The 13,181-nt window shown below is 29.6% G+C and overlaps 1 long non-coding RNA gene across 2 annotated transcripts in view; it reads left to right on the top strand.

The window, feature by feature from the left end:
* LOC129972529 (uncharacterized) overlaps positions 1–13,181 on the top strand; it is a 183,522-nt gene that overhangs the window by 44,780 nt on the left and 125,561 nt on the right. The gene's annotated exons all lie outside the window — the stretch shown is intronic.

The following is a 13,181-nucleotide window of genomic DNA, read 5'->3' as shown; positions in this document are numbered from 1 at the left end:
GATAAATGATGATATGTCTGTGGGTCATGAAATTTCATTTAAAATAAAAATTGGTGAAATCGGACCAGTGGTTCGAGTTGGAGAGTGGCAATTTTATTTTTGCCATTCATTTTTTTTAAATATTTTTTATTTTAACAGTGGGGCGTGATGTTAAGGGATTTTGAATAATTGATACTATATTTGGGAATCATGAAATTTCCTTTTAAACAAAAGTTTGTGAAATCGAGCCAGTGATTGGGATAGGAAACTAGCTATTTTATTTTTGTCATTCATTTTAAATATATATATTATTTCTATTCAAGATCACAACATTTATTTAAATTTACATTCAGCTAAGAAACATAAAAAAATGAATCGGGTAAGCGAATATGAGATAATTTTCCAGTCGGTTAATTTCAAAAGAATTTGGCGAATAAAATATGACAATAAAGTTTCTTGGCGGATTTTTTCAGCACACAAATCGAAAACTTCTTTAATTTAACCTTGAAAAGTCTTCACATTTAAACATGTTCATTTACGAATTCAAAAGATGAAATCATTCGCGACTACTGCACCAATTACTTTTTGGATTGGTAAACAGAATCGCTAAGACATGCTATTCTGTTTTGTTGAGCGTGATTGTTTGCAAAATTCACCATGTAACCCAATTAAACAAAAAAAACTAGAATCTAAAACGTAGGAACAACATTACGTTACCATTTGGTACATTACATTTTACATTTCAGATGAAAAATTCGTCGAATTACTCCATAACCCATTAAGTATATTACTTTAAATAATACATGAAATACAAACGCAATAAACTACTGATCCTTTTCCGACATTCATTACCAAAGGAACACAATATTAAGTTTTGTAAGTTGGAATTCTTTGACTCTTTTGCACGTAAACACTTAAAACAGGTCCATTAACGATGTGTTTTGTTTCATTTTCTATAATGCTTGCCACTGTAAATTGTCGGTTACAAGCACAGTGGAAAGTTTATTTAGTAATTTACGAATCAATTCTTAGAATTAAGCATGCGAAACTCTGAATAAAGCAAGTGAAGAAGAAGTTTTTGGGTTCCATTAATGCTGAAAATGTTTTGTTAGTCAAGGAAGGATTTTGTAATAAAACTAATGCATTTTTGGTTCACTTCAATATCATTCTGAGAAGTTATTCTTCAATTTATTTCACCGAATTTCTAAAGAAGTGGAATTACGTTGGATTTACAACATTGGTTAAATTAAAATTTCCTTAATATTAATTATATCTTAGAAAATTTTGAGTTATTATCAATAGCTAAAGACATCTTTAGAAATCCATAGAATTCATTTATTGAAAAACTTCAATTTTTTTTTTTCTTTTTATGCTGAATAGAGACTTAAACTTTTTCAGCTTAAGATCTCCTTTGTGTAAAGAAAAATTTGCTGCGATATCAAAATGCTTAAGTTCATGTTAATGAAATTGAAACTGTCTTTTCTCACATCTATATTTTTTAAAATCTTAAAATATCACAGCAACAGAGAGCATTTTGTATATTCTCAATACTAAATAATTAATGAGTGAATATTGTTGTCATTAAATGATTGGAGATTTTGACCATTTTGCCAGTGTCCAAAAAAAAAAAAAACACACACACACACACACACACACACACACACTTTATTTTTGGAATTAAACTTCTCTCTACGAACCCCATTAATCAAAAACGTTTATAACTAGACTTATGACATTTGGTATGTGGTTTTTATATTAAATTTCTACATTTCTATCCAATTTTGAAAAAAATTCATTTAGGAAAGTTTGTATGTGTTTATTCAAAAACCAGTGAAAACTATAATTATAAAACGTAAAAGATAAAATTTAATACTAAATTTCAGCATTTAAATATAAGCATGTGTTAAATTTTCAGCCGCATCCGTAAGTATCTGCTACCTATCGATTTGTGCTTCTACATGCATGCAAATGAGATAATTCGAAAAAGAGCTTAGATAAATGAAATTTGGTATGTGATCTTTTTTCTTAAAACTGTAGATTTGTGTCCAATTTTTAAGAAAAAAAATCGGGAAAAAACATCGAAAATGCATACCCGGTTTTTTTCATCATAATACGAAGCACAAGACTCTCCGGTTTAGACTATGAACGTCAAGATCTAAACACGTATGATGTTTATGGCTTTGCTAGAAATCCACAATTTTGGGGGGTGATGGGAATTATTAAGAGGCATTTGAGAATGTTTCTGGAAGACAAGCCCGCTGATTTAAGAATTAAAGTCATATTAATTTGTCTTAGAGAGCTATTTAATTTGAGTGAAAGATTAAATTATCGATAAAAGCGAAAAGTCGGAGATATGTATCTTCCGCACAGACCACTTTGGAAGAGCGATATCAGATATTCATTTCTAAAAGACAATAATTAAAATAATTAGTATTTTTTGACACAAGTTTCGTTCTAATAACAGACGCGGGAAATTAATTTACTCATTTGAAATGATTGGTTGGATTTCAATGTAATTCTGATAAAGAGAAATTTAAGCACTCGTAACATACTCGGTCATTGATCCACAATTTTTTAGCTAAAGAGAGAGGGGGGGGGAATAACCTCTTTAATAAGAAAGAATGCACGAACTTTTCGGATATATATATATATATATATATATATATATATATATATATATATATATATATATATATATATTGCTTAAAACTATAATAATTTTCATTTCTTTATTTGAAAATTGAAGGAATTGATTGAATTAATGCAATCTTTTAAATGATGATACTTTGTTGATTTTATTTTACTTCAACTTTTGAGAAATCTGAAAGAAAAGGAGTCCACAAGAATGTGCGAAATCTTTTGGGGACATAATCCACAATTTAAGAAAACTCAGTATTTAAAACTAAGACAATTCGACTTTGTTAGTTAATTAGTTGTATATGAGACAAACAAACAAAGAATGAATCAAAGAAATATGAATCATTAACATCAAATGTGCTTTAGCTTCTAACTTTTAATTATAAACTTTTTATCTTAAATCTTCTTTTATACTTATCCTTTTAATCTTATACTTTCTTTATCTTATAATTAATGAATTATTATCTTGCACATTAAGCATTTGCAGTCAGTTTTTCCTATTATAAACAGAAAAGAGAGGGGGGGGGGTTAAATTTCGAATGTTGGATAATAAGTTTCATGCTGGAGCAAAACAAAACGAAAGCTTTATATTAAATTGTTTTTATAAATTTATTATTAAATTATGAATAAAATAATTAAGTTCTGATATGAAGCCATCCCAAATTATTTCATCATTGTCTAATAGTTCTCCTTGTCGAACAGCCTCTCCAGACAGGCGGCCTCAGTTCCCCCTTCCTGATCACAGTCGACTTCCTCGACCGTTTCTAAAAGGAAGAAAATGAAAAGATTCTTTCCGCCTACAATCGCGTGCACCTTCTGGGGTCCTCGAAAACCAACAATTATTTCTGCCTCCGGGGTGCGTGCCTGCCGATTTCCATTGTCCGGACAACGACGTGTTAAGTCGGCCTAATCTGCGATGGCAATTGGGTGCTTTCGTCCGAGTTAAGCCGATTTGCTGGCAGAGTGAGAGTGTCGAGGGTGATCGGTACGTTCCTTGGTCAGGGACAACAGGCGGAGGGTCATACGAGAATGTTTGGGGGGAAGGTGATGATCTTTTCTCGATTCCATTGAAGCATGTCCGTGTGAACTATTTTTACCGCCTTCATCACTGGTGATAAGTCTTTGGGTAGTTCCTAAGAAGTTGAAGTGAGTGCGAAATGTTTTGGGAGATTAGGAACTAAGTAGAACTGTTTCCATGGCATTTATGGGATATTTGTCACTTTTATCTTATGATTACCCCAGACTGAATACTTGCCACTCTTATCTTAAGATTATCTCATACTGAATATTTCAACAATTATATTAAAATATTGGAAGTGTAGATGCATATCTATTGTATTTGAGAAATGGAGTATATAATTCCTCCAGTAAAATGACTTAGTTTATAAGACTTAGAAATTCTAAGAAAGATACATTTCAATTATTGGATAAGATAACGTTCAATTAATTAGTGCAATCTGATGGCATGCGCCTTGCACTTATCAAATGGCTATGATAACACTTTTGTGTCATTTTTGCCATTTATATATGTGTTCAAATATCGAAAACAGCATTCATAGCTCGGATGCTTAAATTTGTAGTACTGATAGCAAATGACTAAACTAACTATATTTCAACCATTCCGACGAGTTCAGCAGAAGATCCAAGCTAATTAAAAATATTTGCTTAACATAAGGGAAACTAAGTCATAACTATTAAATTTAATAACAGTTTAAGGAGGAGGAGAAAAGCATGGAACATAATCCATAACTTTCTTTATATAATATATGCATGATTTCACAACCATAAGAAAAAGACATAAGCGAAAAATAATGATGATGATTATATCGATCGCTATGAAAATATTACAAAATATGCCCTCAGTATAAACAAATGCATAAAAATAAGGAAGTTAAATGAATAAAAAAAAGCCACAAAAGAGTAATTGTTATAGAAATTTCAAAATAATTGTAGTTTAAATCGGTATGTGGTAGAAATCAACAGAAAAAAAGTTATTCACAATTTAAACAAGTGCGAACCAGAGGGAGTGTCAAAACTTTTTCGCATATTCTCTAATAAACTTGTCATACCAGAGAACGCCTTACATGGCAGTGGCGTACAATAGCTACGAAATATTAACCTTTGGAGGGAATTTAACCTTCTTACTTAATCTATCGCGTCATCCTTGGCTACCTATTTGGAGATTAATCCCTGCATGCGTTAATGGCATCAAAAATTCGATTTTATATTTTAGACTCGTTGTTCTCAACCAAATGGAACAAAGATGTGAGACAAAATTTCTCTTATAATCACAAAGTCTCATATCAAATTTGATATATTTAAGTCACTGTGTTTTTGAATTATCGCTTTTACACGGTTCTGAAGTTAAAAATCGTAAGATGATCAATTTCCTGTCAGATTTGACTCAAAATTTGATAGGTGTATATACTATGGATGTGAAATCTGTGTACCGAATTTTATCTGTCTAGCTTTCTCTGTTTTGTAATATTCGTGCTAACATATATTCGAACAATTGGACATACGGACTTCCTCGGAACAGATTTTACTCAAAAATTTGATCGAAATCTCGAAATGTGATGTTAAGTCAGTATACCAAATTTCAACTGTCCAGCTCAAAATGTTTTTGAATTGTCTTTATCACAGAAAAACAAATAGACGGATATTTTCCCCAAAATGTGTTTTTCGAACTCCGGGTGGTCTAAAACGTGAAGATTCGTCAAATTCTCGAATTCGAATTTTTTTATGGTAACCATACTTTCTCTATACTACGTGTCTAAAACGTGGAGATTCGTCAAATTCTCGAATTCGAATTTTTTGATGGTAACCATACTTTCTCTATACTACGTGTCTAAAACGTGAAGATTCGTCAAATTCTCGAATTCGAATTTTTTGATGGTAACCATACTTTCTCTATACTACGTGTCTAAAACGTGGAGATTCGTCAAATTCTCGAATTCGAATTTTTTGATGGTAACCATACTTTCTCTATACTACGTGTCTAAAACGTGAAGATTCGTCAAATTCTCGAATTCGAATTTTTTGATGGTAACCATACTTTCTCTATACTACGTGTCTAAAACGTGGAGATTCGTCAAATTCTCGAATTCGAATTTTTTGATGGTAACCATACTTTCTCTATACTACGTGTCTAAAACGTGAAGATTCGTCAAATTCTCGAATTCGAATTTTTTGATGGTAACCATACTTTCTCTATACTACGTGTCTAAAACGTGGAGATTCGTCAAATTCTCGAATTCGAATTTTTTGATGGTAACCATACTTTCTCTATACTACGTGTCTAAAACGTGGAGATTCGTCAAATTCTCGAATTCGAATTTTTTGATGGAAACCATACTTTCTCTACACGTTTTAGACACGTAGTATAGAGAAAGTATGGTTACCATCAAAAAATTCGAATTCGAGAATTTGACGAATCTCTACGTTTTAGACCACCCAGAGTTCAAAAAACACATTTTGGGAAAATATCCGTCTATTTGTTTTTACTACGTGTGCGAGAAAGTAAGAAGTGAGATCAGTTTTTAGACAGATGTCTTTTCAATTAATAGATTTAGTTTCCAATTATATTATGTAAATTTAATGCGTTGATCAAACGTAATTTTGCGGTCCACTTTGCATCTTCTGTAGGAAATTAAACAAATAAATTGATGTTGATGAGGACACAATTATTATAAGATTCAAACAAATACAATTACTAATATGCATGTGATTAAAATCATTAAACAAAGCACGTTATGTTGAGGAGTACTGCCAATGCAGTACATAATAGCTAGTTAAAGAGAAAGTACAGTTAGTTATGCTTGCTTATAATCAATATAGTCATGACTTTTGTGTTTACATGCATGAAAGGAAAAGCAAAATGCATATATTTTATGTAGTACTGCTATAGTACTTTTCCGTTAGCCGGGCGCAAGCAAAAAATCGCCAAATAATGTAGAATTCTGCCGAATTTCTTGCGCCAAATTCGCGTTTGATTCACAATCCGTTAGTCGAGCGCAAGCGAAAAATCACCAAATAATGTAGAAATCCGCCATATTTCTTACGCCAAATGTGAGTTTGATTCAAAATTAGCGACATTTGCGCCCGGCTAAAGGAAAAGTACCATATTCTTATTTACATATATTTCCTTATAATTATTATAGTCATGACTTTTGTGCTTACATGTATGAAAGGAAAAGCAAAATGCATATGTTTTATGTAGTACTGCTATAGTACTTTTCCATTAGCCTGGCGCAAGCGAAAAATCGCCAAATAATGCAGAATTCCGCCAAATTTCTTACGCCAAATGCGCGTTTGGTTCACAATTAGCGACATTTGCGCCCGGCTAACAGAAAAGTACTAATATACACTTTATCAAGAGGCTTTTAAGATCCTCAGTTATAATTAATAATATTTAATTAATTATTATTCTAAAGCTTTCAGCTAAACAACATACATAAATTTACTGTTTGGCGTATACATATGAAGATTGCTTTGATTTTCCACGCTAGCATTTGGTAACAAAGATTGAGCTGTGGAAATAATGCAAGATATGAAATTTTTAAGCTGACTGGCAGATTTAGAAATTAGATTTTAATTTAAGAGATCAGCCATTTTAAGAGGATATTACCTAAATAGTTCTTTGATATTACTAATGTATTTAATAATTGTTGTAATAACATACGAAGATGTATCAATATCAATTACCCCTAACACCAGAATTTGAAAAATTACAAAATTCAAATAACACTCAAGTACATAATTCTCATGAAGCAAGGTCGAACAGAATTCAACGTGCTAAATAACTATATTTTTTAATTTTTTGTGAGAATATTTTTCATTTCGCACGAATTGTGTAATATTGGTAATAATAACATTGATAATGATACATAAAGAAAATATAATTAATAAAAAATAATAAATACATTCTGCCACAATAAAAAAAATTAAAAATAATTTTTCAAATTATTTGAAAAAAAATAATAAAAATATCAAGAAATTAAGACTGCTTTTAACTACATTTGTGAATCTGAATCTAAAAATCATATTACTAAAAAAAAATATGCATAAAAAATGAATTCTATGAAAATATATAAAGTTGGGAAGTTCTGAATTCGGGGAGAAGAAGAATTCAGTGTGTTTCAAAGAAACAGAAGAATATAAAATGGAAAACTCCGAGATTGTTCTTTGCTTTAGTACGGAGTTGACTTTTAAATCAGCAAACAACTTCAAGTCACGAATTTTACAAATTGAATAAAAATAAGCCAGAGAAGTTAAATTTCCGTCTCCCGCTCCCTTGGGAGCAAATCTGGTTCCCCCAATACGTGATGTGTTTAAACATTTCATTTTAAAGTATTATTTAGCATCTTAAACTTAAACTCGACTTTCGCGTATTTATTTCTGTAAATTTGCTATTAATATTAAGAAAGACCACCTCAAAGATAAATATTTTAAATAAGTAAGCTTTTTCGTTTATGAAAATTGAGCTCGTTTGTTCGAATTCAATTTTCATAAACATTTCGAAGAACGAATTCGTTTCTTCGGTGTGTCAAAATACAGAGGGTTTTTAAAGTTTTTGTATAGTTTTAAATTGTTTCATTTTAGAAATTAACCCTTTCTGACACTGTGATGTCAAGTGGTATTACCGGTTTTTAACAATCAATCGATCTTATCATTTATACTTTTATTTTACTTAAATATTCCTATAGGGTAAAATGACCCGATTTAGTTTAGTTAATTAACATCCCGTCTGCGGTCAGAAGACGAGGACGACACCTAAGTAGGCACCCCTTTTCCAAACTTCTACATCACACCAGCGGGAGGATTTAGCATGCATCAGACCCTCTTACAACAATCAGGTCTTAACCTGAAACCCTCCGCTTCCGAAGCCGAGACCTTACTACCAGGCCTCCACGGTCCCAAAAGACCCACATAGAAAAAAAAAATCTTAATTAATTAACTTATAGATACTATTAACCTATTTGTGAAATTAATTAATCAATTTATGTGTATGCAACTTATGATTTTAAACATAAAATATTCCTAAATTGTTTTATTTTTTATTATTGTTAGGAAAAATAACTTTCTCTTAAATTTGACAGAGAATATCTATAAGAAACGATTAAAGTTTTTGCATTAAAAATATTATAAATGAAAGTATTTAAGTCCAGTAAGTCCAGTATTAAGTATACCAACTAGTAATTAATAAATTAATGTGTTATTTCATTTTTATTTTCTAATAAAAAAAAACCTTTTTTCATTAATTACACAGCTGTTAAATTGTTTGAGTGAGGTTCCGTTCCATTAAATCATGATAACTGGAATTCTGCACAGAGCAAAAATTTATCATGATTTTATGCATGAATTTTATAACTCAGAAATTACACTGTCTATTTAGCATTGTCTATTATTTCGCATCAATTATTGTGAGAATTTTTTTTGAAACAAAAGTAAAATCGAAATATAGGATTATATTAAAGTTATGTTAAAATTACTTAGATAATTTTTTTTAATTATTACTTTATATAGTAAATGAATTAGAATTTTTCCTAAGAATCATTTTTCATCACACTGCATTAGTACTGCATAGAATGTAAAATAAAGTTAAGGAAAAGAACTTAAAAAATAAAAAAAATATGAAATTGATCTAATTTCAGGATATTTCACTCCAAGTTTTTTATTTTCATTTCTATAATCTATTCATGTTTCGGAAAATTAAAAAATTTAAAATGAAACTTAATCTATTATTCTATTTGGTGATTTCGAATTCTAATTTTATGTTTTACAAGAATTTATAAAAAATGTAATGATATTACAAAACATATACAAACGTAACATTTTTTTTTTTTTTTTTTTTGGCAAATTTACAAAATAGTACTTTGGATTTTATTTCGATATTATATAATACAAATTGTTCAATAACAGAAAAATTTTGAATGATTATTTTTTTTAAATGAGTGGATATTTAAGTTATTTAATATTTTATCTTGAAATTTCGATGTCCTTTTTGTTATTATAAGTGAATTTTTTGAAAACACAATGGGATAATTAATTTAAATACGTGAATAAGGAAACGAATTTTAATTTGCTATTTTGATATTTTACACGAATCTGCGAGAATACAACGAGTTACAATTCAAAAATACAATGGGAATAATATAAATGATTGTTATAGATTCCCCCCCTCTTTCTGTGATGTTAGGGAAAAAATTATTTTCAATGTACATTTTGATATTTTTTTTTAGCTTATCTTAAATTATAATTAAAAAATGAATGTGTAAATAAATAATCTAATATTTCACCTTAAAATTTCGATGCCTTTTTTGTTATTAAAAGCAAAATTTTGAAAACGTAATGGGATTTATTATTTTTTATTTGTAAATAAATAAACAAATATTAAGTTGCCATTTTGATATTTTATACGAATTTGTCAGAACACAGCAAGTTACGATTCAAAAATACAATGAGGATAATATAAATGATTGTCATAGATTTTTCCCCTTTCTGTGACGTTAGGGAAAAAATTATTTTTCAATGTACATTTTGATATTCTTTAGCTTATCTTAAATTATAATTCAAAAATGAATGGATAAATAAATAATCTAATATTTCACCTTAAAATTTCGATGTCCTTTTTGATATTAAAAGCGAAATTTTGAAAACATAATGGAATTCATTATTTTTTCAATAAACTAATAAATAAACAAATATTAAGTTGCCATTTTGATATTTTATGCGAATTTGTCAGAACACAGCAAGATATAATTCAAAAATACAATGAAGATAATATAAATTTTTGATATCGATTATTTCTCTTGCTGTGATGTTAGCGAAAAATTATTTTCAACGTATATTTTGATATTTCTTAACTTATCCTAAATTCTAATTATTTGCTAAGACCAAAAAAAGTTTAAATAAAAAAAAATTATAAACGAAATTCTAACTAAAATTCGCCAATTTGATTATTTTTTTTATAATAAATAAGTTTTAAAAAACACAAATATTCCAAACAAATAAATAACCGATAATCAGAATCAAATTTTCCATTCCTATTTGGATGATTCATTCATATTCCGAAGCACACAATAATAAAACTGAGAAACGCTTTTTGAACTGGCGGAATTCTCAAAAAATGATGCAGCTAAAGTTTTCAGTTTATTTATTCTAATTTATCATGTTAAACTATGCAGGTTTCGGGGATTACAAAAGAAGTTTCAACAACATTTCCGTGACATTTTTTACTGTCAGTGTAACGGCCGGACTCACACTCGCAGGGCACTTAAGTGAAGTGGCTTGATAATTCGTCAATTATCAAACTTAGCCAACCTAATGCCGACAGAACACGTAAATCGAATTTTCCAAAGAGTGGTTAAAAGTAATTTCAGTTTAACGCTTTATTGCTGCAATGCAAATGAGGCATGCAAACAAAAAAAGTTTCTGAAATTCTCACGCAAATGCTGATTGATCTCTAGACAGTTTGAAGTGAAAGCACTGAATGGTTTTATTTCTCAAGTATCAGATTGAATTTTCTATTCTTGTTTTATTTCTTTATTGAGACTTTCTTTATTGACGTTAACTTTAATTTTTTGTTTGTTTTTTAATCATAGCTTTTTAACTTTTAGAAAGCTATGATTTCTTTTTTATTTATTTTTTTCCGTAGAAAATGTAAAAGTTTTTTTGATTATTTTTTTTTTTATGCAACGACGATTACGATTTAATTTTTTTTTCTTATGACAGCGACATATCGACAAATATAATTCAGTTTATAAAAATTAAAGATTCTCTGTCACCACCTGTATGTTTAAAGGTATATTTTTGTACACAATGAGATTCAAAAGTCTTCCGACAAAATATAGAACAGCTCAGGCGTACAACAATTTTAAACAGGGCAATCTTAATCCTACTTTGCCATGCCAATAGACTGGTGACATTTCAATACATTTTATTATTTTATTTATTTATTTATTTATTTTTTGCTCATGTATTTAGGTTAGGCATTCATACTCTTATAGCCAACTTCACTTCAAACCCCTAGATAAATCCTTTTTTAGAGTACATCGAAAGTACCTCCCTTCCATACATATCAAGTCTTTGCTTTCCCACTCTTATTCAGTAAATGCTCAATTAAAAACACGATAAAAATAAATTGAAAGGAAAAATATGTCGTTTTAGATGTAAACCTTCCAGTCCCCGCCGTACCAATTCTGACCGTTGATGATAGGTTTTGCAGTGCCATTACTTCATTGGTATGGCGGGGAATGATTCGGAACTATAGGCTTTACAAAATAAGATAGATTTACAGAAAATTCGAAAATGAGTGTGCGGGATGTATGTGATCTTTACTCCAAAGCTGTAAGTTTATCATATTTTGAACGAAATCCATTCGCATGAAGTTTCTCTGAGTGGCTTTCCAAATAAAATTGAATGAGATAACTAAAAAACTTAAACAGCTAGAGAGACAAAATTTGGTACATAGATTTAGCATCTAATTTGTAGGTTTGTATTAAATTTTGAACACAATCCTTCAAAGGATTGATTCCCTGTGCTTCTGCGTGCTTGTAAAAATGATAATTCAAAAACACTAAATGAATGAAACTTAAATAAATGAAACTTTGTACGTGATCCTTTTCTTAAAATCGTAATTTTGTAGTAAATTTTGCTTTAATTCGAACTTAAGAAAGTCATCAGATAGGCATGCTTGGTTTTCTTCACTATACTAAGAAGCACAAGACACTCATATATGGACTTAAAAAAGAAAGATATGATCACTTGTTGCTTTCACAGTTTGCACAGTGTCCCTAAATTTTAAACAAAAAGATAACATCTTTATTCCAGTGTTTCAGGGGACCCTTCTTTTGATTTCCCTAGAAAAATTATCTGCTAAAACAAAGAAATGAAAGAGTTAATGAATATTTATAAAGCCAGAAAAGTTTACCTCAAATCTGAACAAATGAAAACCTTTTGGACACTTTCACTTGGACATAAATAATGTATGGGTATGTTATCCTCTTATATTAATGATTCATACCAAAAATAATATTTTCTATTTTCCCCTAATGTGTTTTCTTACACATTGGGATTTGCGTGTGAAAGATACTTATATCCTGTTTTTTTTTCTTCTCTCGTTTTGTGTAACATGTATAGAGGCATTATTTTCTATTTTACCTCTCATCAACAATTATAGGGAGTGGTAAAGGTAAATGATGGTAAAGAAAATTGAAAAATAATCGTTTTGAACACGTCATTTCTCTCTATTACAGCCTCTTATTCTGATTATTTTACAAAAATAATATGCTTGATTTAACAATATAAGTATTTTCTGAAAGCTTTTTATGTTAAATTATTTTAAAGATTTATATGATATAGTAAAACATTTTTGGGAAGTTCTATATATATATGTGTTTGCAGCTCTATTGATTATTCCTAACATTATACAAATTTTATTATGAAACAGATTTATCGTTTTGGTTTAACCCATTCACTACTAAACCGGCCCCACCGGCCGTGCGAATTCTGTCCTGGAAGGAAAGTTTCTTTTCACAGCAAGGGCGCTAGATGTAAAATGTGTT

The sequence above is a fragment of the Argiope bruennichi genome, chromosome 6 (assembly GCF_947563725.1).
Source record: "Argiope bruennichi chromosome 6, qqArgBrue1.1, whole genome shotgun sequence".
NCBI lineage: Eukaryota > Metazoa > Arthropoda > Arachnida > Araneae > Araneidae > Argiope > Argiope bruennichi.
This window is presented reverse-complemented; position numbering and strand designations above follow the sequence as displayed.